The sequence below is a fragment of the Manacus candei genome, unplaced genomic scaffold (genome assembly GCF_025592945.1).
Source record: "Manacus candei isolate 608988 ecotype Guabito, Panama unplaced genomic scaffold, ASM2559294v1 h1tg000005l, whole genome shotgun sequence".
Taxonomy (NCBI): Eukaryota; Metazoa; Chordata; class Aves; order Passeriformes; family Pipridae; genus Manacus; species Manacus candei.
The window spans coordinates 7833065-7859648 of NW_026138053.1; the positions used below are offsets into that span (position 1 = coordinate 7833065).

A 26584-nucleotide genomic window follows, 5' to 3' on the forward strand; every position below is an offset into this window, starting at 1 on the left:
CTGATACAGGACACTGTGTTTTCCAGGTCCCAACCAGACGAACCAGATACTCCTCGATGTCTGAGTCCTCTCATGATCCTGCAATGATACTGTAATTGTTGTTTATTACAAACAGCTTTTATGCACAAGTTTGGTGCTAGGCCAGCGTGTTTTATTAGTTGAAACATTTCCTTGTATTTCCCATGTGTATCACAACCTATTTTTCTGGTGGATTTAAGGTTTGCTGTGTTTGCAAGGCCTTTAAAAGGACAGAACCACATCTTCACCTTCTCCACCCACCTCCTCCCCTGTCTTCCCCCCTTTCAAAGGGAGAACATCAGGAAGTTTGGAGATTCAGATGTGGTTCCTAAACCTCTGTCAATGAGGAAGGTCTCCTGTGCTGCTGGAAATGCTGTGCAGCCACTGGTTCCTGTATTTCAGCTCTCCTTCCTCTCAGGAAACCCAGATTCCAAGGGAAGGAAAACCCCGAATGACCCTTGTACAGGTCATTGCAAAAAGTGGTGGTTGCTTAAAAAGGGTGTTACCTTACATGAATGGTTTAATTTCTCCACCTATCCCTCTGCTGCATGTGTGACAGCTGTTACAGGACTGGCATTATGGGATGGACACTGAGAAATGAAGTGTCTCCTCCTTTGACCCCTTGTCTGAAGTCCTTACTCAGCACAATTCTCTTTCCTGGTAGTAAGGCCGGGCTAGAGGAGGGACTGAACCTCCTTTAATTGCTGTGGGTGATTAAATACTGCAAAAAGTCTTTCTCCAGTGTTGAATCAAACACTGAAATTAATTTACTTCCTCTCTGTTCATAAAAACTGTGTCAGCTTTCTGCAAGCCACGGTTTGCTAACCTACTCCCAGAGATTCCTGCAGAAAGGAAGTGGCAAAATTGCATGGAAGATTATTTCCAGCAAACTGATGTGAAAAATGAACATTGACCAGATACCTGTCTGTGTCTTTGCTCAAGGAACACATATATACCCTGTGACTTTCCTGGTCAATCACAACTAGTCATAAAATATGAGTTTCCCAACCCATGTAGGAGATTGGAATTGAGTATAAAGATATATATACTGTTGTTTTTAAGCCCATAATAAAACTTATTGAATACTTATGAATAATAGATGCATTTAAAGGAAATTACGATCTGCTCCTGTTTAATCCTTGAAAGAAAAAAAAACAAATTAGCTTATAAATCCTCTGATGGTTTATTCTCTGGGACAGAACAATGGAGGCTTGGTACAAAACTCACTGGAATCCATAAAAAGACCCCCATTTTATGCCCCAAATTTGTAGCCTGCACAGAAGCCTGTTATGGCAGCTGCCACCTTCACTAACACACCAGGGTTCAGACCAGGTTCCTCTTGGGCTGCAGCTCTAAAGTCTGGCTGGAACAGGCTGATATTCCCTGTGGATCAGGCACAGAGGTGGACCTGTAACATGCACTCACCTGTGCCTTACGTCAGTCAGTGGAGTATGTGCTGCTCCACTTGTGGCTCCTGTAAATTAAACAGAGAAAAAAGCTGCCTTTTCGCTCCTGAAACGTGATCCAAGGCTCAGGTAGATTCCAGCTGTGATCCTGCTCCTTGGTTATGAACATACATTTATGTTCTCAGGACATTAGAGCTCCTTCTGCACGGGCAAAAATTGTAAAAACAAAATGAACAACGTTCTCTGTGTACAGGGGAGTTATTTAAAGAGCCTGAGGGTTTGAACATAAGCAGACACTGTGTTCACATACAATATAAGCAAGACTTCTGGGTTTTGGCATTTCAAATGACAATTAAAAATACAGCAGGCATGTTCCAGCAACTTTATGGGTTGCCATAAACATCCAGAAAAGGATTCCAGACAAAAGTAAAGATTCACAGTAAGGATTGTTTTCTTTTTTTTCTTTTTTTTTTTTTTTTGGTGTCCTACCTCAATTTTTAGTGGGATGTGTTGTGACACACCACAAAAAGAAAGGGCAGAAGGCGTCTCACTCATTGGAAGACGTACGTCAAAAAATGCTTCTTTGGGAGAGTCAAAGTTTACAGTCTGTGTGGCTTTGTTCAGGTAATTGTTTTAGCTTCCTGCTCAGGAGTTTTCTAAAAAAATCTTGAGGAGAAAAATCCCCAAACAAGTCTGGAAGGGGCAAAACACTTTCCTTCCTCAGCACAGAAATAAACACAATAGACTCAAAATCTCTCCCTGGCACAATTTTGGGTACCATGCCATTACCTGAATTTTCTTAGAAATATTTACCACAGGAATGACACCACTGCACAATCAGATAGCTCTTCCCACTGTAGGCTCCTGGAAGCAGGAAAATTGTAAATGGATTGTGTCCCTTTAAGCAACATAGTGTTTACAAATTTATTGTGATTGTGTTTTAGGCACTAAGGCAAGAAGAAGAACCTGAATGTCAAGTGAAGGATTTAATTACAAGGTCTTTCTTCCTCAGTAATTTTTTACCTGTAAACCTTTGACAAAAAGGGTTCCTCAGCTGCTCTGGGGGGTTTTGTGTACCTAAATCTCCAAAATGCTTTGAAATGTTATTATGACATTGAGTGGCATTTTCTCTAGGATGGTCAGCTCTTTCCAAGCCTTAAGATGGGAGAGAAGTTGCAGTTTGTTGTTGGACAGTTCTGAAATCCATCTTTTCTCTTTAGGACACTTTAGCAATGAGTTTTGTTCTGTGCATGTATTGAAACCTCATAGCCATCAACTGACCCATCTAATGATGCTCAGCCAAAACAAATTCCCTCAGCTTTCCTGGGTTTCTGTCAGTCCCCTCCTCACCAGGGGAGTCGTGTGGCTCCTCTTTACTGGACACCAGCACTGGGATTGTTTTTCAGGAGTCAGGGCTAAGTGAGAAGTAGGTTCCTGCCCTGAGTTAAGCAATATTCCACATTAGTGATCCAGTGACTCCATCAGGGCAGGAAGGAGTAAGGAAACTGCTTTATCCTCCTGAGTGCACAAACCAATCCCCAGGGACTGGGAACAGGACATCTGTCAGAAAAGAGGGAGATAGAGGCTATCTTAGGGTTACATTTGTTTCCTGTGGCTTTGTTTTATCCCTTTCCTCTCCCCCCTACCACAATTCAGGACTGTCTATGAGCTCTTTTCTCCCCTTTACATGTATTTATTTCCTTTAACTGGGCAGTAGTTTTGCAATCTGAAGGATTCAGAGGCAATCCTATTTTCCCTTTGTACCTTGCTAGTTGTAGCCTCCCGTTCCCGACCCTGCCACAGTTGCAATGCCACGCTGTGAACCAAAACTCAAAGGTCCTTTTTGTTTTTTACTTTGCATTCCTTCCCTTTCCCTTGCATTCCTGCTCAGTGCAGCCCCAGCAGCTCTCTTCCCTCATGTGGAGCATCAGGCACATCCCCCAGGCCTCCTGCTGGAATCTTTCCCTTCCTGAAACACGACCTTGAATCTCACCCCTCATGCAGGTGCGCGGCACAGAACAAACTTCAGCTCCAGTTAAGAGCTATTTCAGGGGCTGAAGTGGGCATGAGATAAGGTGCAATTTTAACACTCATCCTTTATCCAGGATAAATTGGATGTTAATTGTAGCGATAATTGTGGTGGACAGTTTTTAGCTATGAGTGATGATCTGTGCTTCTTCCTCTGTGATAGCAGCTGTGTGACTTCTTCATTCATACAATCAGCCTGAAACCGCCTTGATTAAATCAGATTTGTAATTGCTGCTACGACAAAAAGGGGGAAAGCAGCTACAGGAGAGCTCCAGAATGCTGTCTCCATCTCTTGTACCTTGCTGAACATTGCCAATAGTTCCTTTGGTGGTGGGAACATGGAGCTCACCTGGACATGGGGCACAGTTGAATAGTCTCTTTCACCTGTTGTACAACACAGATTTGGTCCTTGCCTTTGGTTTGCTCGTCCTTTGCCCAAACAGTCACACCAACAAAACCTCAGCTGTTTGGGCAAGTGTATCACAAGCCACAGCACCTTAGTCTTGGGAAATTTATCTTGCTGTTCCAAACAATTCCTCACACTCCTCGACATTTACTCCTGTGGGTATTTGTAGACTGTTATGTCTGCCCTTACTTGTTTTTTAACCATTTAGCTCTGTCGTCATAAATCATTTCCCCTCAGCTCTTTAGCTGGGCTGCCTGCCTGTGCTCCTAAGTGTGAAACCCCAGGCTGAGCCTGCCCTTTCCATGTTTGCTCCCCACAGGATTCTGTTGGTGGCACAAAGTCATTGCTCAGGCCATGATTTCATTCCTGGCTTATTGAACAATCCTTTGCTAATAACACTGACCTGAGGATCTCTGGTTCTCTAGTTCTCTTTCCCCTGTCCTCCCACATACTCCTAAGACTTGTTCTACCTCTTCCCCTGATTTCAAATCACTAATTCAGGCTCCCTGACCCCTCTCCCCAAAAGCACAACTTCTGGGAGTAGCAGAGGCTGCAGGGAGTGTCTCTGTTCCCACTTCCTTCATCCCTCACTCTTCGCTGAAGGAATTCCCTGCAGCCAGAAACCAGTTCCCAGGGACAGCTGGAAGGTGGGCATGTTCCCAGATCTGTGTCAGGAGCTGAGCCACACGTTTACCTCATTATGGAAAATTGTTGCATTTTACCCCTTCTGTGAGTGCCTGTTTGCATTTTTGGAGTCTGGACTTAACAGGTACAAATTTCAGGAGCTTTGTGGTAAGGCCGGAATATGCTGTTGTTTAAAGCATCTTTGAAGGTATCTGGATCTTAAAACAAATTAATTGCCACAAAATGTCTACCAGGAAGAAGAAAACCCTGCAAAAGGTGCATTTATGCAGTTTATGAGGACATTTACAGTGACTGATTGAAAATAATTAGGAGTTGTGTAAGGCACAGGAATTACTTCAGGGTGCAAATCAGACCTGGATTTTTAGGGAGGAGAAGGGAACTTGTTGTTGGCAGATTTGGCCTATAGCAAACTTCCTTTTACTTTTTTGTTACATTTTTGTTTGTGTTTGCAACCACAGATACAAGAAGGACCAGAGAGATCCCTAATCTGGCCCAGAGTATCACCTCATCAGCTCAGCATATCACACCAGCATGTGCAAAGTACAGTTTGTTCTCTTTTTGGCTGATTAAAATTTGAAAATTGCAAAATGATCACGAAAACAAGAGACAGGATGTGATGAAAGATGTTTATTTTCCTAAAAACTAAAAAAATCTAGACAAGCCTCAAGTCCATGCTGTGTTTCCTTCCTACTTGCACATTCATTTTATCTCCTCCACTCTCACTTTGCTTGTTCCTGTGTTAAATGTGGCTGATCCTTGCAGTGGGTTCTCTTCCAGAGCTCTTCTGTCTCCAGGTTGGAAGAATCATCCATTTGCCTTTTGGCAGAAGAAGAGTTTGGTTCTGAATTTGGGATTATATGTTGAAAAGCTGCTTTTGTTTCTCTTCTGAGCTCCAGAACCACCCTTTACAACTCTGAACATGAGCAAGAGGGTCCCATATGACCATTAATTAAGTTAAATCATATCTGGGAAGTTTAGTCTTGTTTAATGGCTTTGTTGAGTCGTTCTACCTGTTCATTTACTTACAGAAACATTAAAATCATTTGGAATTAAATCTGCAGAAACAGGCTGTGATCCCTGTGAAATGTGGGACCAAGCTAAGAACCTTTGCATTGGTTCTGTGAAACCATTCCAGCTTGCTCTGCTCTAAAAGCATGGGAATCCTTGGTTCTGATCCCATGGAATGACCTCATGCCCACTGACTCAGGGCAGCCTGTATAAATGGGGTGAGCAAAAGCCAATTACCTCCCATAAGCATCTCTCCTCTGATGGGCCATTTTATCCCATAGCTAACTGCATGTCTCTTCATTTACATTTGATCCAGACTCCATAGAAGGTACTGGGAGTTAATTATCTGATTTTCCCGGGAAAGGAACTGGACCCTGTCTTTAACAAGTGACTTTCTCTGAGCAGACTGATGCTACTTAACAGTTCAGGCAGAGCAGGAGCTCTGCAAGAGCCACGAGCTGAGGGCAGTTCTCTTGGTCCTGCTCAGGAGAAGACATTTGGCAGGGAGATCCATCCTCTCTAAAAAGCAGAAGCACACATTTCTGTGGCTTGCTCTGCAAACACCTTCCCCTCAGGGACGTGCATTTAGAGCACCAAGAGCTGAGGGAAGCGTAAGGGTTCTCTCTACTTCCGAGACCATTTCTAAGCAATCAAAAAAGAGCAATTTAGAATTCAACTGACTTGACCATTAAATAGAATACATTTAAAAAGCCATGACTTCTTTTCTGAGCAAAGACACACTTAGAAAACTTCCTTTTTTTTAATAAAACCAGGTTTATACTGTGAAGTTGTGGGCACAAAATTATTACTCCTTCATACCTGCAGCTGAAAAAGGAACCATGTACCTCTGGATGTCAGACGTGGCTTTAATCTGCTTCGCAGCTTGTTTTGTTTTGGTTTGCTCGGTTTCATTTCCCTTTGCCCTGTTAGGCTCTGACCCTGAAAGGTGAGGAAGTGAAGGAAATGGAAGAGTGAAATTTGGGGAGTCTAAGGCTGAAAAGCTGAGGGAACCATGAGGCAGCCTGTCTGGCTGGGAGATTGAAATGTAAGTGGACTCCTCAAAGTAATTACTTTGGAACCCACTTACTTATGGATGTGGACTCCCATAAGCACAAGTCTCACATGATGTCACTGAGATGGCATTTGGGCTTGATTTATGTTGGCACAGAAGGAGCTGTAAAGTGCACATGTGTGCCCAGAGTAGCCCCTTTCCAAACAGAGCATGTTTATAGAGACAGGAAACATGGCTGGAGCAGGAGCACCCCAAGCTGCTGCTGTGTCAACAGCATCCCAAATACAGGTATCCAGGATCTGCACCCTGCCTGCATTTTCCATGTATTTCCACTCAGTTGGTAACCTGGAACACCATTACCAGGGATTAGTGGTTGGTGGATGGAGGAAAAATGACTTATTAGGTGAGATTTACTCCACCAAAGATGTGTATCTGAACAAGAGCCACAATCCACATTTTAATCTTTTTCTTTCATACTCTGTCTAATCTCTGATATTTCATGGTGATAATCTCTCTCTCTTTTCCCTCCTTGGAAAATAAGGACACACTGTATGAATTATATCTGCAGTCACACAATTTATCTTTAAAAAGGTATGTGCTTTCCTGTCTGAATGAATTTGAAGCCTTGAGGTCATGTTCAGGGAAGTGTAAACTCCTCACTGTTCTCCATGGTACATTAGAAACAGTTAAATACATAAAGCATTATTTGATATTTCTTTTAGGAGACAGAAAGATCAAAAATTGCAGAGCATTTCTGATGACTGAGAAAACTGTATTCTTTGGTTCCTCAGATGAATTTATTTGCATATTCAGTCTCCAACCTGCTTTGAGTTGTGAGGTGCTATAAATAGGTCCAAATAACCTCCTCCATGATCCATTTGGATCTGCTATTCCTGTAGTGATATGAGAGGATTTATGCTTCAGGAATGCAGAACCCTGAACATCTTCTCTGTGACACTGATGAAACCCTTCCCAGAAGGGGAGAGGTGGAGGTGAAGTGAGCTCTGAGGGCTCTGTCTCCTCCATCTGGGCTGACCTGCAGGCTCAGGGAGCTGCAGGCTGTAGGAGTTCCCTTTCACAACTTCCCTTTCTTCAGACTTGAAAGAAATCTGTAACAGACAGTGTTGTTGTGTACACAAAACAGTCTCGTCTAAGTTTCTAAGCAGAACCAGTGATGCAGGAGGAATCTTTTTTTTCGTGTTGTATACACCCCTCTCTTCCTCAGCCTGCAGAGTCCTTATGTTGGTGTTTAAACAATTCAGGAGATTTTTATAGGGCACATCTCACACTGGAAGAAAGAAGATCTTCATGTTGTCTTGGAGAGGAAATGCATGTGAATCCTAAAGCCCAGTTCCTAAATAAATGCTGTCTGTCAGTGAAGATTAGCTTGAAAAAGGAACCTGTCTGTTGAATGGATATATTCTGCCTGTTGCACCTTTGGAGCTGGCAGGAGGTGTAAGTGTTGCTCACAGGAGCACACCTGGAGCACAGTGAGCAATGGCATTAACCAGGTAACTCGGAGAGTCTGGTCTATTCTCAGATTTTACTCAAAAGCAGCAGTAACTGTGTTGCAGTTCTTGCTTGGTGATGGTAGGTAAATCTGAACAGGCTACAGGGGAAGGAGTGTTGTATTACTCACTGAAGACTTACACTCACTTTGGAGATGGTATGGGAATGCATTCCTATCAGGGAAATACACTTCTACATCAAGTGTCTTAGAATCAGCTTATTCACTGACTGTAAGAACCAAGGACCCTGCCCTCGGTGTTTTATTGCCTGGAATATTTCATGTCCCATTGCTGAATGTAGCCCTCCATGTCCTGGCATGGTCACTGCTATTGAGGGTCACAGACAGCAGCTGGGATGCTCTCTTGGGTTTGGGCTGGGAGATGTTTTTACCTCTTTTGTTGGAAAACTGCTTGCAGGTAAATGCTTTGTTTGAGTTCTGCTTTACTGTTTCACTTCGGGGCATCCTGATGTGTTTGGGACAAGATCAGAACAGAAAACAGGCACAGTTATCAGAAGGACTGGGAAACAGATACTGTAGTGCTGAGTGGGTGTCATAGGGGAGGGTTTTTAACTTCCCTGGATTAGTGCCCAGCACAGGAGTAGATATAGGAAAAATCATGTCAGCAGAGAATTGCATGATGAGTCTCTGTGGGTGTGAGCTGAGGACGCCCCACAGCAGCCTGTGATCCCATCTCTGCTGTCAGGAATAGCAGGAACAGGCTGCACAGCCTTCAGGAGCTCTTCCATGGCAAAAAGGCTGTGGCTGTCTGCCCTGTCAGAGCAGTGTCTGTGCAGCCTTCAGCCTTCACGTTCAAAAAGGTCTGTTTGTTAGAAAGTAAAACATTTCTTTCCCACAGGTAAGAAACACAAGCTTTTCAAAGTTCTGCAACACATTGCAGCTTTTTGAGAGAAATGTTTCCCTTCAAATTCATTGCATCCAGCACTAGTTTGTATCTATTACTGCTCCCTGTTCCCATCTCACAGGGATCTGCTGCATCTGGAGGACTTCCATCAGTGCAGTGTATTGGGATGGGTAAGAGCTGCGAGCTCTGGCATTCAGCTTGTGATGTTGGTAAGGACTGAAAATTAGGAGGTCTCTGAAGGTGCCCATTGGGAGGTTGCTGGAAACCAAGTAACTTATTTTTGTGCCTTAACTTTCCCGTGAAATACAACCCGTGGTGCTCAGTGTCCGTGTGTATTGTGTAGTGGGAATGTGGGTTTAACACCAAGCTGGTTTATAACCCCTAATAAATTCTCAAACTTTATAATCCTTATGCATACAAACTTTTCTCCCCCCTGTGTGTACTTGAAATTAATGTACATGACACACGTGAAACAATCAGAACAGGATATGAAACAGGAACCTTTGGAGCAAGTGTGAGTTGGGCACAGATGTCAGAGCCTTCAGGAGCACACGCTGCCGCTGACGTTTGTCAGTGAGAGGATGGCCTGGAATCCCAGCCCAAGCAGATGTGTTGCAATAGGCACAGGGAGAGATCAGTCTTAGTGTCCCCTGATGGCTTCTCCTGGAGATTTGAGGTTGTGCCAGCTGCTGCTCCGACGCCAGTGTTCCTTGATCCAGCCTGGATCTGGAACGAAGCATTTCTTCCCAGCCAAGATGTGTTCGTGTTTTGGTGCCTGTGAAGCTGAGACTTGATGTGAACCTGGATGGGGGAGCAGCAGCTTCTATTAACTTATGACTTTTAACTTCTCTCTATTTGCATAAGAATTAGCCAGAGGGAGAAAAATGTTTATGCTCTTTTTGTACGTGAAGTGTAGAAACTGTAGGGATTAACACAGATTTCCCAGCTGGGTTTGCAGCCCACACTGCACGTTCACCCCAGAGCATCTTCCACGATGACCAGCTCCAGCCTTTGGTCCCGTGTAACCTCCTCCCTTTCCCCCTGCCCTCCCCCAGATCCCAGCATCTTCCTTATCTCCCATACCCCTCATCTGACCCCTCCATTCCTGGTCTCAGAGTGTCTCCTCCAGGAGCTGGACAAATCAACAGATCTGTCAGGAGATGCATGAAGGGGGGAACCCAGGGTTATCTGAGTGTGCAGGTTATCAGAGGGGTTGCTCTCCAGAAACAGTATCTGGGAGCAGTACGAGTTATCCCAGGCTGGAGACAAGTGGCTCCTCAGCACCAGCTGTCTGTGGTTTCGGGTGAAAGATGAGAATCTGAAAACAGTGGTGGAGTTCCCCTGAAGCCAGAAAGAGGTGCCTGAGATTGAGAAACATGGAAGGAAAGTTAGTTTTTTTGATATGCATTTGGGGACTTTGAATTAGCTTCCTCTGTAAGGAAGGGCTTCCTGGAATTCTTTGGCCAGTTTTATACCCAGAAGGGGAACTATTTGGCGCTGGATTCAATACACACATGGGATTTCACTTTGCAGTGGGACCGCCCTGTGACAAACCCCCTCCAAAATGTAATCAGCAAAGTTTCCTCAGATGCAAACTCTGTGATTGCTTCCAAGTTGGACTCCTGCTTGCTCATTCCTAGGCTGGTTTGTCAAAACTTCACAACATTTAGTCTTGCTTTTCCTTGCAGTGCTGAGTCACTCCCTGAATTGAGTGAGAATTAAAAAGTTTGTTACTGTAAATTTTGCTAGCCTCTGTCTGAAATCCAAGTGGAAAAACCTGAAAATGAGTTTTTATAGTCCTCAATACTTCTGTATGTAACACTTGCTCAGATTTGTTTTCTCTGTCACTTGTGGTCTCTTTAATTGCACCATGGGAATCTGAACTGTGGCAGGATCAGACACGGAAGAAGCATGACTAAGGGAAACCAGAAATTTTATTGGGTTTAAATAGATTTTTCAATCTAAGAAGTGACTTTTCTGAAAAGGCAACATGATATCCTTCTGTCTGCTAAGTTTTTCTACAGTCCAGAGAAGCTGTGGCTGCCCCATCTCTGGAAGTGTTCAAGGCCAGGTTGGATGGGACTTGGAGCAACCTGGCCTAGTGGAAGGTGTCCCTGCCCATGGCAGGGGGTGGAACAAGATGAACTTTAAGACCCCTTCCAACCCAAACCATGCCATGATTCCGTGATCCGTGTCCCAGGACACACCAGTGCATACAGTGACTGGGGGGTCTGTACTCACTGCAGCATCTTTGCTGGGCACGGGGTATTGCACAAATGTGACCAAAGCCATAATTGTAAGGATTATACTCATGCACACAGAGGACAATTTAGTTTTCAGAATTCTTTACTGATGACGAAACGTAAGCCAGAAAGAACACTGTTGGGTTTTCTGATGTCAGTGTGAGCTGACAGGGTTGGCAATAAGAAAAATTATCCTTCAATTATAGGTTAAACATGTTTAAAAGAAGTCACTGAAACATAGCTAGTATGGAGCTCCATATTGCTATTATTATACTCAGAAAAAAGAGTCCATAAGCTGTTCTCTCTCCTTCTTCCTCCTCTGTTGAAAAATTAGTCTCTTTGTCACATGTAAGAGCTGTACCAGTAACAGGAACAAAACATGTAGGTGTTCTGAACAGAGTCATTAAACAACATTTGTTAAGCACATCAAGTTCTGGGCCAATTCATACTGTAGCTTTTCTGTTTCATGTGCTCAGGTGATAAAGAACACTGCAGAACTTTCTTCAGTGACAATTTGATTTCTTGCCTTGAATCAAATTGTGACTCAGAATGAAAATGTCACTGAGACATGAGCTGTGGTGAGTCTCTGTGGCTGCTGGTTCCAATCACCCTGGAACTACAAGGGGGTTTATTAGTGATCCATGAGTTAAGACAATCTCCAAGGGCTAAGGCAAGATTTAAACTCTGCTTTCAGCAGAAAAGACAGTAGTTGATAAGCCACAAGTTTAAAAATGTTACATTCCATGGTTCTTCATAGAAAGGGCACTACTGATCACATAGAAGCATTTCATAGTAAGAAGTCTGTCCCTCAGGTGTTAAAATGGAATGGAACCCCCTTTTTTCAATTTTCACTTTTTTTTTCTTCTAGATATTTCTATCTAACTTCTTTCTGAATCTCCTCTGATCCCTGCTAATAGTATCATGTAATTATATGATATAATAATGATAAACAATACATCAATATTAAATAACAAATGTTCTGTATTTGTATATATAACATGGCACTGGTTTTGGCTGTGGTAGCTGCCATCAACACAGATATCCAGGGGAAGTTTGGGAAGTTCTGGTCTTGGGATTGAAGGTACCCACTAACACTGTACTTTCTATGCACTCCCACTCAGGACTGAGTCTACCCACCTTCACTGTGGAGTTCTGAAATGCCATTACTGTGAATGATTCACCACCCACGGCAGGAGGGAGGAATTCAAATCAGCTGGGGAGCAAAGTGCTCTCCACTGGGAATAGGAGGAGAGAGGGCTCCTGGTGGTGGGAGAAGTGAGGGAGGAAAGGAAACCACTGGTGGGGAGAAGGGGGTTATACAGTGTGGAAGGATATGGATGGAGTTAAGTGGGACCAGGATACGAGAGCAACAGACGTTGGCACTGGGGAAAAGGAAAACGGATGTTCATCAAGCCCAGCCATAAGAAGAAAATGAGGAATAATACAGTGATGGAAAAAACCCCAAACCCTGCTTTTTTTCCATGAGGATACCCAGCCTGCTGATTGGAGGTGACACTTGTATTTCTGGTTCATTACAAAACTGCTCTCCCTGCCTAGAAGAGATGCTGCACTTCCAGCCGTATCCATGCAGGCCACAGCAATGGGATTAGCAATTCCATCGCCTCTGTGAGTTGCTGGGCACCCTCTTAGTTCCTGGCAGGAAGCAGGAGCCACTGGTGGGGCCTGGCACACGTCACCCCTCTGCATGCTCTGTGATTGCTCTGATTGGAAAGCTGAGAAACCCAAGCAGGAGGCGGGAGAGATCTGGAAAAGGAAAGGAAGGATCAGGGAAGAGTGGCTCTGCTTGCGTAGTTGGGTGAGGGTGTTTTCTGTGTAGAGCTCCCTATTTTTAGGTTTTACACTTTGCTGTGAGCTGAGCTGGTGCCTCCTCTTGCTTCCATCACTACAACGTGATTACAGGATGTGATTTTGACCCCATCATTTCTCAGATTTGCTCCTGCCCTGCTTATCCTGCTAAATGAGGGTTACTAGGGAAGGAGCACCAGTCGTGGCAGGATCCAAAGCTCCAGGGATAAAATGACCTATCCTCTGTCTCACCATGTGAAAGCTACCACACTCATCTACATCAGGTATCCACAAACCTCAGAGAGGCTTTTTCGAGGTGTTCCTAAGATCCTTTTTTTCTACAAATTCATTTGGAGATCTCCCCATTTGCCTTCTTGTTTGTAAGTCTTAGGAATGCAGATGGGTTGGTCACACTTTAAGGCTTTTTTATGCAATCAATTTGAGAAAAAATTTTTAGACATAATTATATACCCCCAGGAACTGGATCTCATTCAACTTGCAGAATAAATCACAACAGTTAGTGGGATGTACCAGGCTGAAAAAATCCAGAGAGAAAATATCACACATTTATAAAATGCCTCACTTGCACTAGTTTCTATTTGTTTATCTATTTTCATGTTCATTTACTGCACAGGTAGTGCAGAAGTATGAACTGTTTTGTTTAGATAAAATCAAAACATATCCATTCCTAAAAGTGAGAGAGTGAAATCAGGTGGATTTTCATTGCTAAATTAGGCAGATCCACCATCTTTCAAATACTGCTGGTTTAGGAAGGACAAGGTTAAAGTGAAAAATACCTGCTCTTCATGATGCAGTGACACTGGAAAGCACCAAAGTGTTGGAAAATTTAGTCTTCTGGTCTGAAGGGTGTCTTGTCTGTCCCTGGAGCAGTGGGAGCTCTGATTGAGCTGTCCACACTGCTTGGGTACCAAGGAACTTTCCACATCTGCCCCTATCCCTTGATTTCTCTCCTTTCTGAGGATATTCCGAATGTTTCTTGAGCACATTCTCCGTGTTTTGAGATAACACGTGAAAAGGAAACTTCTTGATAATTATTTTTCTGTGAGCTGTTGAGGAAGTCTTTTCTTTATTCTCTTCCCAGACTCACATGACTCCCAGGAGTTGAGGAGCAGATAGGTAAGCACTAAAAACAAATGCAGAACCATCTGGTGTGTGGAGGAGGGACGACTCCCACGGCTCTGATCTCAGCACGAACGTTCGGCATCTGCGAGGCCGGGATGGCGGGAACAGCACCATTAGCCACAGGGGGATCTGGCAGCATCCCTTGGGGAATGAAGGGCCAGGTGCCCAGGCACTTCCCACAGCAGCCTAGGGAGCCGGAACAGTGGGAAGGGGTCAGGGGACACACGTCATCATTCATGGGCAAGTGGGCTTTGCACTCGCACCATGTTTTAAGTGTTGTTGTGTTTTTTCCCCTGTAAAAAAGGGAGTTTCAGCTTCTTTCCTCACCTTACCTGATGGACACGAGGACAAGAGGGCACAGTCTCAAGCTGTGCCAGGGGAGGTTTAGGTTAGACATTAGGAAGAAGTTCTTTACAGAGAGCGTGATCAGACATTGGAAGGGGCTGCCCAGGGAGGTGGTGGAGTCACCATCTCTGGAGGTGTTTAAGAAGAGACTGGATGTGGCACTTAGTGCCATGGTCTAGTAGACAAGGTGGTGTAGACATGGTCTAGTAGACAAGGTGGTCTGGGTGGGACTCAGTGATCTCAGAGGTCTTTTCCAACCTAGTTGATTCTGTGATTCTGTGACACAGTGTTCCCCAAGAGGCTGAGGGGTGTCTGACATTCCTCATGATTGTGCTCTGTGGGCACTCCTTCAGGCTGTGTCGGTGCCAGGGGTTCCTGGTATTGGCTTTCTTGGAAGTCTTGTGGACAAACCAGTCCCAGCCCAGAGCTGTTCCATGCAGCAGCACTGCCAGCCCTGAGATGAACTTAGTAACTCCTCACACATCCATAGGGCAAAACTGACTGAGCTTCCAAAAAATACTCCTAGTTTTGATGTCTGTTTTGGGGTTGTGTTCATCTCTCATTCCAGAGCTACTGCTGAGACAGACTTGTTCTTGCTGGGAGTGGAACTGATGGTTTCTGAGGTTGGGATAAGATGAACTGTCAGACCAGCAATAAAAAGGTGATGCATATCAGGCTGCTGGGCAGTGACATCCTACTCTGTATAAAGTCTTTTACCTGCTGTTTTACCTCCCCTTCTTAGTGAGACTAATGATACCACCCAAGGATACTCCTGAAGGCATAAGCAGTTCATATTTACAGCAAACTTCAAAGACAGAAATGGCTACAGAGTTGTAAAGTATCATTATCTGCCACTTTGGAGAGATGCTCCAGATTTGTAGAAAATTGGGCTGTTTATTCTACAATTCAGTGGAAAAATAAGTTTCTATAGAAACTACCACTTCAGAGGTATTTACATTTCTCTACTATGAAGCATCTTGAGAAAGAGCATTCCCATAAATAGCAAATTGAAGTTGTTACATTTAGTATAATAAGATAATATTTACAAGAGACTGTGTATGTTCTAAGTATTATTATGGGGTTGCTGTATAAACCATGGATCCATTGAATATATTGCTAAGAGACTGAAATCTCCCCGCAGGAAAAACAGTGACGTGTAAAAGTAATGCGTAAAAATTCCTTTATGCCCTCCCTGGTGATGAATCTGCTCTGAAACACAAGATTGAATCTAATATCTCTGGCAGAGCTAATTCTTTAAAAGTTCATTTCTGAGTAAGATTGCAAGAAAAACACCCACCTTTTGCATGTGCATGTGGTTAGAATTCGGGTATTTGTTACTGGTACTTAGCTGGGCAGGTTCCTCCAGCTCTCCCGTTGCAAAGCACCACATGAGTGTGTTGCTCTGTGTTATCTAATAATGAAAACAGCATAAATAGAATAAAGGCCATATAAATAGCATTTTTGTGTTTGCAGTGATGGTAAGAGAAGTAGATTTGGAAAGGCTGATGAGCGGTGGATTGTGAGCTGTATCCCTGCTTCCATCCCGTGTCCATCTTTTTCAAGGAGTAGATAAGGCACTGTGAGAGCTTTGGTGCTTCATTTCTAGTATGCAGGCCCACCATGATAAATGAGATTGCAACCCACAGAATAAAACACCACTGCCAGTGTCTGCGGGCTGAAGCTGAAGTTGATGACAGAGAATTTGGGTTGTTGCTGTTGCACACAGCAGAAATTCTCTCTAGGGGAGAAGGTCTAAACCTGGTGAAATCTCATTCATCACCCTCCTGCTCACGCACATCTCAGTGAGTAGAATATGAAAGAGGAAATTTGATACTGGATTAGGAGAAGGGTGCAGCCTACCCATGTCCTGTCTTGAGGGGATCAGTCATCACAGACCCTTAGGAAAGAAGGTAAGAAGCCTCTTTCCTCCCTGGGATGCCTCCCAGCCTTAGGAAGTCAGTGTTCAGGACTTGCTGGGCTGGAGGTTGCATCCAACCCCTTGCATTTAGTAACCGTGGCCTCAGTGAACATCATCTTACCCTGAAGACATGTCAGAGGAATTACAGTCTGGAAATGGGAAGGTACTGAGTATTGAGCACTGAGCACATCCTGACTTCTTCAGAAAAGCAGCGTTGCTCTGGAAGCACATCTGAAAGGCTCAGATGCCTGAACGTCATTGATGTCTTCTTTGGCAGCCGAATACTCTGAAAAATGTCAACCAACACCTTCAATCAGGCCAGTGGCAGTGGAAGTTTATATTCCAGATGTCAATTAATCACTCCAGTGATAAATAATGGCTGAAGTGGTTCTTTGTACCAAAACCTCTTATTGCAGCTGCTGCAGGCGCAGAAGTGAAAACCACGTAGGTACTGGTATCATCTTCTCAAGGTAGTAGTTCAAGTCAATTGACTAACAAATACAACCCCCAAATAACAGCCAATAAAAAAGGAGGGGCCAGGCTGCTGCTTCCTAAATCGGATTTGTTCTCTGACAAAGGACTGAATTACAGGTCTTAGTAACAATGACTGCAGCGTATCGGTGCTGTCCTGACCCATTTACTCCATCCTGCCATCTCTCCCATGCCTTTGTTTTGTTGTTTTCCTTGCCCAAGACTCCCAGAAGCCTTGAATGCAAGACATAATGACACAGCTCCTGCCCTAGTAGCACATTGTGCAGTCTTTTGTTTCAAGCCCACAGTGTGCACCCAGACTTGCTCATAAAATATCCATAGCAAAATCATGCGATGCCTGTCTCTCTTATACATTTTTAAGAGCTGTGCCCTAAATCCATCAAAAGGCTCTAAGGTATGAGAAGAAGAATAATCCTTTGCATCATGTGGGTGAGAAAGGAGTTGGGATCAAGTAACTGGGCATACAAAACGAACCATGGGAATTTGCTGACTACCAAACTTCTGCTGTGAGCACAGAGCATCTCCTGAAGTCCAGTTCTTTGCCTAAATGCATGAAAAGTGTTTTGCATTAAAAACAGAGGCACTTGGTACAATAAAAATGGAGCTGTCATAAAGAGAGGTCCGAGAAATAACAGCACAAGAGTCAGAAGATGGTGAGGATCATGAGTATTGATTTCAGGACAATCCTTCTGATTTTGGGACAACTAAGTTGAGGGAAACATGTCTTTATGATCAATTACTTTTGAACTGTGGAGTGTTTGTTCTTACTCCAGAAGTGAACCTTGGAAATCCAGTTCTATACATTGGACAGAACTGGCCTTCATTGTTTTATCCTTAGGAGAGGAGCAGGGAACCTAATGCCATTCCCCATACTCTAGGTGGATGTTCAAAGGAGAAGGGATGAAAGAGAATTGGTATCTACATACCTAAGGCTCTTTATAAAATGATGCACTACACCTCTTGCCCAGAGTCCTCTCTTCTGGTCTTTTCTGTAGAGCTGTAGTGTCTTTAATTTGGAAAATTTATACTCCACTAAGCCTTGCTGCCATATTTTCTTTTCCTATTCAGTGTATTGCATCTTGGAATCACTTGCAGGTGCCCTCAGAGGTTGGTTTCACTCTTTAGCCATGTCCATAGGATTTCAGATGTATAAATGGGGCTTGTAAGCAGCTGGTTTTGCTCCCATGGGAGCTGGGAGGGGATGAGGAGGGGATGGAGACACAGGAGCAGGGTGCTGTGTTCCTGCTCCTGCGTCCCTGCCCGGTGATGCAGAGCCCCTTTCACTTTCCAGGGCCTGTCCTCCTTAGGGAATGTGAACCTCTGACCTGAGGCAAAGGTACAGAAATAAATGGCATTGGCATTTACTGTAAAATCTTACAGTTGTAAGGCTAAGTGCAGATTTGCATCACTCAGTGGGTGTGTGCTCTGACTGAACACAGCCCCACACAGCCACCTCCACAGGTGGGTTCCTTGATGGGTCAGAAACTGCCAAGAAACCAGGACAGCATTGTCTGGGAGAGAGTTTGAGGGGACAAGTGACTGCAGCATTTAGGAACTAATTTCCATAGAATCTACTTCCAAGAGCTTGAGTCTCTTGGGTGTGAGGTGATGTGCACAAGTCCTCTGGTGCTTTTGCACACTTGAACCCCAAGGCCATGTGCTCTGTAAGAAAAGTATAAGAAAGCTTCCTAATGCATTTTTTAGAGCCTTGACTGTATGAACTGTGGGACTGCATGACTTTCCTGGTATTATTCTTAGTTCAGAAATGGTTCATGTATTGACCTCACTTGTTGGTGTCACTCCTCTGAGCTTGGTGCAACTCCTTGAGTGAGCAGAATTGGTGTTTGTTGTTTAGAAACAGGCCAGAGGACAAACCAGCCTCCATATACCCTAGGACTTAATTCTGAAGAAAATCCCTTTGACAGAATCTTCAGTAACTAACTTATCACACAGCCTTAAAAGCAAAGTTTACTGTAACTATTAATTTGGGATTTTTCTATCTTGGTCATCTGCATTTTAAAATGACTTGTTACTAGAATTGCCTTTGCAGCCTGTGAGTCTCTTTTCTACTTTCAGTTTCCCTCTGTATTGCCTCGGTTGTAAGGAGGCTGTGGTTTTCTGAAAGTGGAGCTTTGATGTTTGCTGTGTTTTCGTATACAAGACCTGTGTTAAAAAAAAATGAATCCAAACAAACCAAAAAACCCAGAAAACCAAAGAGCAAACTACCAACCAAAAAACCCAACCTGGCCAAAATCTTAATTCTTTCCCCCACTCATTTAAATTACTGCTATTAAGACAAGTTTAACATGCACAGCATAATTGATTCACCGAGATACTGTGTTCATAACACGTCATATTTTGAGATTTTTAATAACATTTTCATTGTTAAGGGGTCCCATTGTGGGGGTGATGTCCGGGCATAGATCAGCTTGAACATGTGATATGTGGAGATTTGACTGTAACTGCAGGGGAAGATTTCATGATCATAGTTTGCCTCCTTTGTTTCTTTGTTTCACAAACAGCAACCTCAATCTTGCATTTCTGTCCCTGGATCCCGAATAATGTCAGGAGGCTTCTGTGTCGGATGGGAGCCCCCCCCCCCGGTTTGAGGGTGAGGAATTACAATTAGGAAAATACCCTGCTATTCTGCACTCTTCCCAGGAAAAGAGATGTTACTATTTTAAACCTCCTTCTCCATATTTCTCCATCTTTGACATCCCCTCTGATTTTTATTTCAGTTTCATATGATAAGTTTCATTCTTTTCTTTTTCCATTTTAAAATACCTTGGGCTACTTCAGGCACAGATTTTTTTGGTCAGTAGGTGACTTGTTGTTATTGTCAGCTTGTACTGAAATCAGCAAGGCCTATTTGGCTCACATTTCATCAGTGTGGTTAGAGAAGTTAGATTCCCAAATCAAGAGCATGGGATACTTTAATTCCTTCTTCCTTCTGTGGGCTGACTTCTGGCTGTGCTGTGGTGCCTCAGAGCTCACTGGAGCTGCGTGAGCATCTCCAGGAACCTGAAGATCAACCTGCTACTGCTGCCATTCCAGCAGATGGGATCTCCCTGATGTTTCCTGGATCACTCAGTCATGGTAAGGATGCAGAGTTCAACATTTTGCATGTGTTTTGTATGTTGGATTATATTTAGATATTTAAAACCCATGTAGTCCAAGGCAGTTGTCTGGTCTCCCTCTGAGGAGAGGGGCTTCTTTAGAGAGTGCTTCTCCCATCCCACTTAAAAACCTTTCCTTGGGATTATCAGAGTCATCATCTGAACACATCTGTTTCTGTGGCTGTAGGGGAAGCCTCAGCTGGTCTCTGGCCATCAGACAGGTAAAGGCAGATGAGATAAAATCTTTTATTTAGAGAAAAAAAAAGATCTTAAGTGTCGGATTTGTACATCTCATGGTGGAAACAGCAACCTTGAGAGCCATTTCCCTCTTCTTTTGGTGGTGAACGTGGCATTTCTGGGACATTCAGTGAAGGTCTGAATCGAAGGGCACATTCTGCCTCTCTTTCTCAGATAGGTCAATCCTCTGTTTCCTGGGAAGTGCCATCCTGGTGGGTTCCTGTTTTCTGTAGTAAGGAGGGACTGAGCAGATGCAAGGGTGTCCCCTGCACGTTCAGCTCAGGCATTTGGCTGCCAAAACTCCTTCCACTGCCTTCCTGCAAAGCTGTGCTTGCCATGTCAGGCCTGGCAGGGCCTGAAATGAGCCATTTCTTTCCCATCTCCTGTGCCTGTAACAATCTTGAACTTGTTGACCCGTGTGCCTATTAATTATTGATATAATGATGCATTATTTAGGCTTGTTTCAGCAGACGGATACATTATTACCAGGCAGACATTTGCCAGACAGGCTGATAGATAACATCCTAAAAAAAGTCTCGAGTTGCCTTTGTACAATAAAGGGCTGTAACTTCATTACTCCCCCCCCCACTCTCTCCTCTTGGTACCTTGAAACCTTAATAGGAATTTAAGTGCAATAATGATCTCTTTAGACAATGGGCTTAATCTTGACCGTGCTGGAGTTGTGGCCCTGATGTTGGTCAGGCTTCAGAAATACAGAGGAAGTCGCCTTCACCAATCTGCTAAGGTGGTTTTCCTGAGATACAATGAAATTGTTTAGTATTTCAACCCCTTGCCATGGAAAGGAGAACTGATTTCTCCCTGGTTGCTACGAGCTGTGTTACAACACTCCAGAGCCACGGGCAGAGCTCGATGTGCATCTCCCAGGGAAACCTGCCTTTGATTGTTGTCAAACCCCGCCGCACGGATTTTGCCTCTTCCAAGGAAAAGGCGTATCAAAATGAGTTATCTGTAATTTAAAACACGTGTGTGGAGCGTTCTGGAGCCTTTGGAACAGCAGCATCGCTCCAGCTGGAGGAGGAAGGAGGGAGCCGGTCCCTGGCGGCAGCACGAGGAGCGCTGTGCGTGGTCCCGGTGACGGGGACGTGACAGCTCCTCACGTCTGTGCCGCCCTTCCCTCCTCCCCTGCCCTTCCCTCCTCCCTGCTCGTCAGCCTTCGCTGTCGCAACCAGCCCCTGCTCTGATGTCAAACCCTCTGCTCCACACGCTCCTTACGAAAGCAGAAGAGACACAAAAGAGGAAGGAAAGCAGACGAAGGAGAAGAAACGCAGACTCGAGTGTTAGAATCTGACGGCTCGTTTGATTCCCCGGGGCTTCCTCAGAAGAAACAGTTCTGGGGAAGCAATTTCAGAAAGAATCAATTGCTCTTTTTAAAAGTGATCTGGTACCAACTTCTCAGTGCTGTGTGGGCACGTTCTGCTGCCAGGGGTTCTCCTCCTGACCCCTTGGGTGCCTGTGATGGATTTTTTCATCCTTTCTCAGTCACTTCTATCTCATTTCTGATTTCCTGCTACAGCAGAGCCGTGTCTGGGCTCCCTTAGTGCCACCCCAACTTGACTGGTGTGTTTGGCCCATCCCCTCTCAGACTCTTAATCTATGGCCTCACCAACATTTTCCCTGGCTTTCGGGAACACCAGCCACATGTGCTCCTCTTCCAAAAAACCAGCACTAAACCCTCAGAGCCTGTGTTAACCCCTTTCACCCCAGCCCTGTTCAAGGACACTCTTTCCCAGCAGTCCAACCTTGTTCAGCAGGAGGGCAGCTGTTCCAAAGGGATCCTTTAGGTCTGTCCAAAATTATGAACAATAGATCTGGACAAAACAATAAGTGAGGAAACCTGCGTTGGTTTCCTGACTGCTCTGGGATGTGTTGTGCATCTTCATCAGCGGCTTTGAGATGTCCAGGTTTCCCCCAGTTTATGGCTTTTCCCCCAGTTTATACAATCATATTCCTGAAGACATTTTGTTATTATTTTTCCAGACAGACCAGTGAGGGACTCTCATCATCTCCTTTGTCACCTGTTTCCTTTGTCCAGTCTGTCCATCAGTGCTATCAGGCAATCCCAGCCTTCCACTGGACAGTTTCACCTCTTTGAAATCAGTTCTTGAAAAATGGTTTTCTGGAACCACTTCTCTTTTTTTTCCAGTAGTCTTCCATTTGAGTACATGAGCATCAGAGTTTAGCAGCCTTCCCTTCTAGTCCTGGATAAGATGGAAGAATTTATCCTGTCGCCTGTTGTGGGTTTTATCTCCATGTAGGAACCGGGAAGCAACTCCCACACTCAAATCGAATTTTAAGTCTGACATGAATAAATGTGTAAAATGCAAGTCCCTAACACTGAATGCACAAACTCTCTGTAGACTTTCTAAATTATTTCAGGCTAGTTTACTGAAATTAAATTACATAAAAGTTATACAAAGCAGCACATTGTTATGTAATCCCCTACAAAACAAGTGCTGTGATTTTAACTGAGTTGAACAAATAAAAAATTAAGTGTAATTTTTGTTCAGGGCCATATGTTAGCTTTTGAAAACAAAAAGGAAATAAATGAACCAAGTCACACAAAACATATGTCTGCAGAATAATGATAAAACATATACTGTAGCTGGACATCTTGGAAGTGTGGTTTTAATTCTTGCTGCTGTTGTGGCTGGAGGCTTTTGGTTTGCAAAAAGGCTACACTGTGTTCATATTACAATACAGAGTGTTTTTTATTCCTACTGTATGGGGAATAATGTAATCCTCTTGGAATAATGTGGGGGGTTCCAAGTCCTTCAGCTGAGACACCTTTCTGGGAAGTGCTGGAAACGTGCAGGAAGACACTGCTCAGTCCTGCTGTTTGTGGTCCAGGTCACCTGTCAACCCACCCAGAGTGTGGAGGAGACTGACTTCACCTTTGGTGTACAAAGCCCTAAATTTTGAGGCTAAGAATTCCTAAGGAAGGGTCAGCTGTGCCCAGCTGAATTTAAGCAGTTTCACACCAGAAACTTAGTCACTCTGCCCTCAAGAGTTGCTTTGTTAAAAAAAGTGGTGTTCCTGTGCTCCCTGTGGTGTGCAGGCTGCATTTTGGGAGGACAGGAGGTGGTGGTGGCTCTAACCATGCCCAGAAGACCTTTGCAATGCCCTTGCCTCTCCCAGCATGTCCTGATTCCCGAGTCCCCGTGTCTTGCAATCCTGTCACTCCCAGGGCAGTTGTGGGGCGTTGCTGTCAGCGTTCCGGGCATGGGCCAAGAGTGTAACATCTTAATTAGCTTTTTCTTGTTAAGCATGATTTCATAATGTAGGTACACGTGTTCAGCTGTCAGCTTCATTCTTGCAACAAAAGGAAAAACAAACCAGCAATAAATAGAGAAGTTGCACAAGCCAATCTCTAAATAATGGCATCGGGTGGAACATGAGAAATGGGAGCTGTGGCTACAAAGCAGATTATTGCTTCCTATTCCTCCCGTAAATTACAGCTGTTCAAACTGATGCAGCAACCCAGGAGAGTACTGAAAGCCTGGAGGGGCCTTTGTATCCCTCCTGCTGCTCCTGTTTCAGGTTTGGAGAAGTGAGGACAAGCCCCACACCTTGTTCTCCCTCTGACAACTGGTTAATTTGGGTGCACTGAGCAAGAGCATTGCAAATTCACCCTCCTGGGTGAATGTGTCCTGCTGGGACAGGCCCTGATGCTGCACAGGGCTTTGAGGTCCCAGGTCATCGAGCACTGACTTTTCAGTATTATTTTGAATGGCTGTGGGAAGGAATTTCTAAATCTTTAGAGAAATCAAGCATGAAAAATGGAGGCAAAATATTAAAAAAACCACAGAAAAATAACTTTTAAAAATCTTCCATCTTTCATTTTTTTTAAAGGTCTTAGCTCAAATTTAGAAGTTAATGATTCATTTTTGTAACATTTCATTGTATCACATGAAATATTATTTTTGGGTGAAGGCAGGTTAACATGACCAGTAGACACATATTCATCTCTCGGTACATTTGTATTGAAAATCAATGAGTAATTTAAATGATTAATACCATTCCAGATTTCTTCAAACATCATCAGTTAACATTAAGATAACAAATATCTTATTTTTAAACTCCCAAAGTTTTCTTCAGATGTTTGGTTTTGAAACTGTGGTGGTATTGTGTACCTGAAATATGAATGCATTTAGAGTGGCAGAATGTCCTCAGAATATAGTATATATAGTGTGGATATATAGTATATATACTATATATATGGTATATATATGTAGCATATATATAGGCTTCCAAAATATAAAGGCTTCTAAAAATATATTGTAAAAATTAGATTTTGAAGGACTGAGTTCCTCAAGATTCCTTTAGTTCTTCGCAGATTATGTAAAAAAAAAAAAAAAAAGAAAATATATACTGAATAGGAGTCTTTCTTACGGAAGTCATTGACACAACTTCTTCTGTCTTCATTATTTACATGCCTGTGTCACAAAACTCTGGAAAGAATGAGAAAAATGGGTTCTTTGGGACAGAGGGAAGAGATACCTGAAACACCAGGTGCCAGAAGGGTTCTCCCACCCCCGCCTTTGCCCTGGTTTGTCCTGGGAACTTCTCTGGCCTGGGCAGTGAGTTATCATGATGGATCATCCTGATGCCCCACAGCTGACCCCAAGCTCTCCTCTTTCTGGAAAGCCTCATATGCCCTTCCTTGTCCTGAGTCACACGGGCCCTCGGAGCAGACAGGGACAAAATCACCCTGCACTGTGGGTGTGTGAGACAGACCTACTGTCAAACCCTCCATTTTAGGGTATTTCAGCTTACAAGACACACTTGAAATCCTTGTCCCTGACATGGATTTTTGCAAAGTGTGCTATACTTAATGATGGCACAGTAATAATCCCCAGGACTTTCTTCCTTCACAGATGAAAGTTCTAACCTCATTTTGCTTGTAAATTAACTTGTATTATCACCCAGGGCAAATAATGATCAAAATGTTACTGACAAATCGGTTGTTTACTTGAATCTAGACATAAACATGACCTTTAAACATTGTGGGGAAGAAGCTCCTTTTTCACATGCATTTTTCACCAGAAAAACAAAAAACTTGGAGATGATTTTATCCACAATTGTTTCCTTAATCATTAACATCTTTTTTAATGAAAAGGCAGTGTTTTGTAGGGGAGAGAGGGATAATTTTCTGGGCAGTTCTGTTCTGAACTGAACCTATCTGACACGGGTACAATCAAGATTTTACAACTGCTTAAGTGGATCAGTGCAAGAGGGAGACATTTCCACCCCCCTGGACGTGGGGAGTGCTGCTTGTGCACCATCATCAGATACTCCACTGAACCTCCACAAAAACGCTATTAAGCTTTCTGCATTAATTATGCTTAAAACCATCCCTCTAGTGAAACTGGGGCTAATTTTTAATTGATACACTTAAATCAGTTCCTCCATGGGCAGGCATTTGTTCCTGATGGACTCGTGAGCCAATATTGTTCTGTCAGCAGTCAGGTACATTAGAGGAACCAGCGCTGAACGGCTCCTCCTGATGTGTTTTGATGGGGCTCATTTCTCCTGGCATGCTTTTAACTCCCAGTGATTCAGATGTGTCAGCTGCTGTAGCTGTGAGAAAACATTGATGATGGATTTATAACACCCAGGCTTCAACTTACTGACCTGAAAAATGGCTAAGGATTTGCTTTTGCAGCAAAATTGGTTTTATCCATACAAAAACCTTGCTTCCTACGTTCCCTTATCTGTATTTTAATGAAACATTTTATCCTGGTTATAATTCATGACTCTTGTCAGAGGAAGTTTCCTCAATGAGGCATAGTTGGGGTAGCTACTGAATTTATGGGAGGGAATCAACTTAATCTCTTTAAAAGCAAAGTCGTCTTCTTCAATTGAACTCTACAGAATAATGGTTCTGAAATGTCTCCCTGCCTGTGGTGAGGAGGAGATGCTGGAGCTCTATCAGGGCCATGGTTGGCCAGGGTTGTACTCCTGAGGCAGCTATTCCAGCATAAAACCCCATAGATTATTAAATAATGAATTAAATGTATCTAATATTTATTTTCCATCTACGTTCTTCCAGTGGAGGACAAGCTCCCCGAGACAGTGCCAGCTCTGGGCTGTTCACGCTAGATTTGTTGGAAGCTTTACTGAATCTCCTCAAAGAAACAAACAATCTGCCCAACAACAACCCCACGGTTGAAGTGGGGGTGTATTAAGCACCCCATGGATGAAGTCAGGAGATCTCAGTTCACTTTCCAGAGTGATTACAGATTTTCCTGTGTCCTTGGATAAGGTGTTCAACTCATTCTTTCTCAATTTACCATCTGAAAAGTGGGAATGACAGTATTTCCCTCACTGACAAGGAACAGTCCTCTGCTTAGATACTATCCCAAACTGTA

At 43.7% G+C, this 26584-nt stretch overlaps 1 long non-coding RNA gene across 3 annotated transcripts in view; it reads left to right on the forward strand.

Moving 5' to 3' along the window:
* LOC127480140 (uncharacterized) overlaps window positions 1-26584 on the forward strand; it is a 146050-nt gene that overhangs the window by 77116 nt on the left and 42350 nt on the right. For all 3 annotated transcript variants that reach the window (XR_007907773.1, XR_007907774.1, XR_007907772.1), the window contains one exon: window positions 27-91. This is a non-coding gene — a long non-coding RNA (uncharacterized LOC127480140). The remainder of the gene's footprint in view (window positions 1-26; window positions 92-26584) is intronic.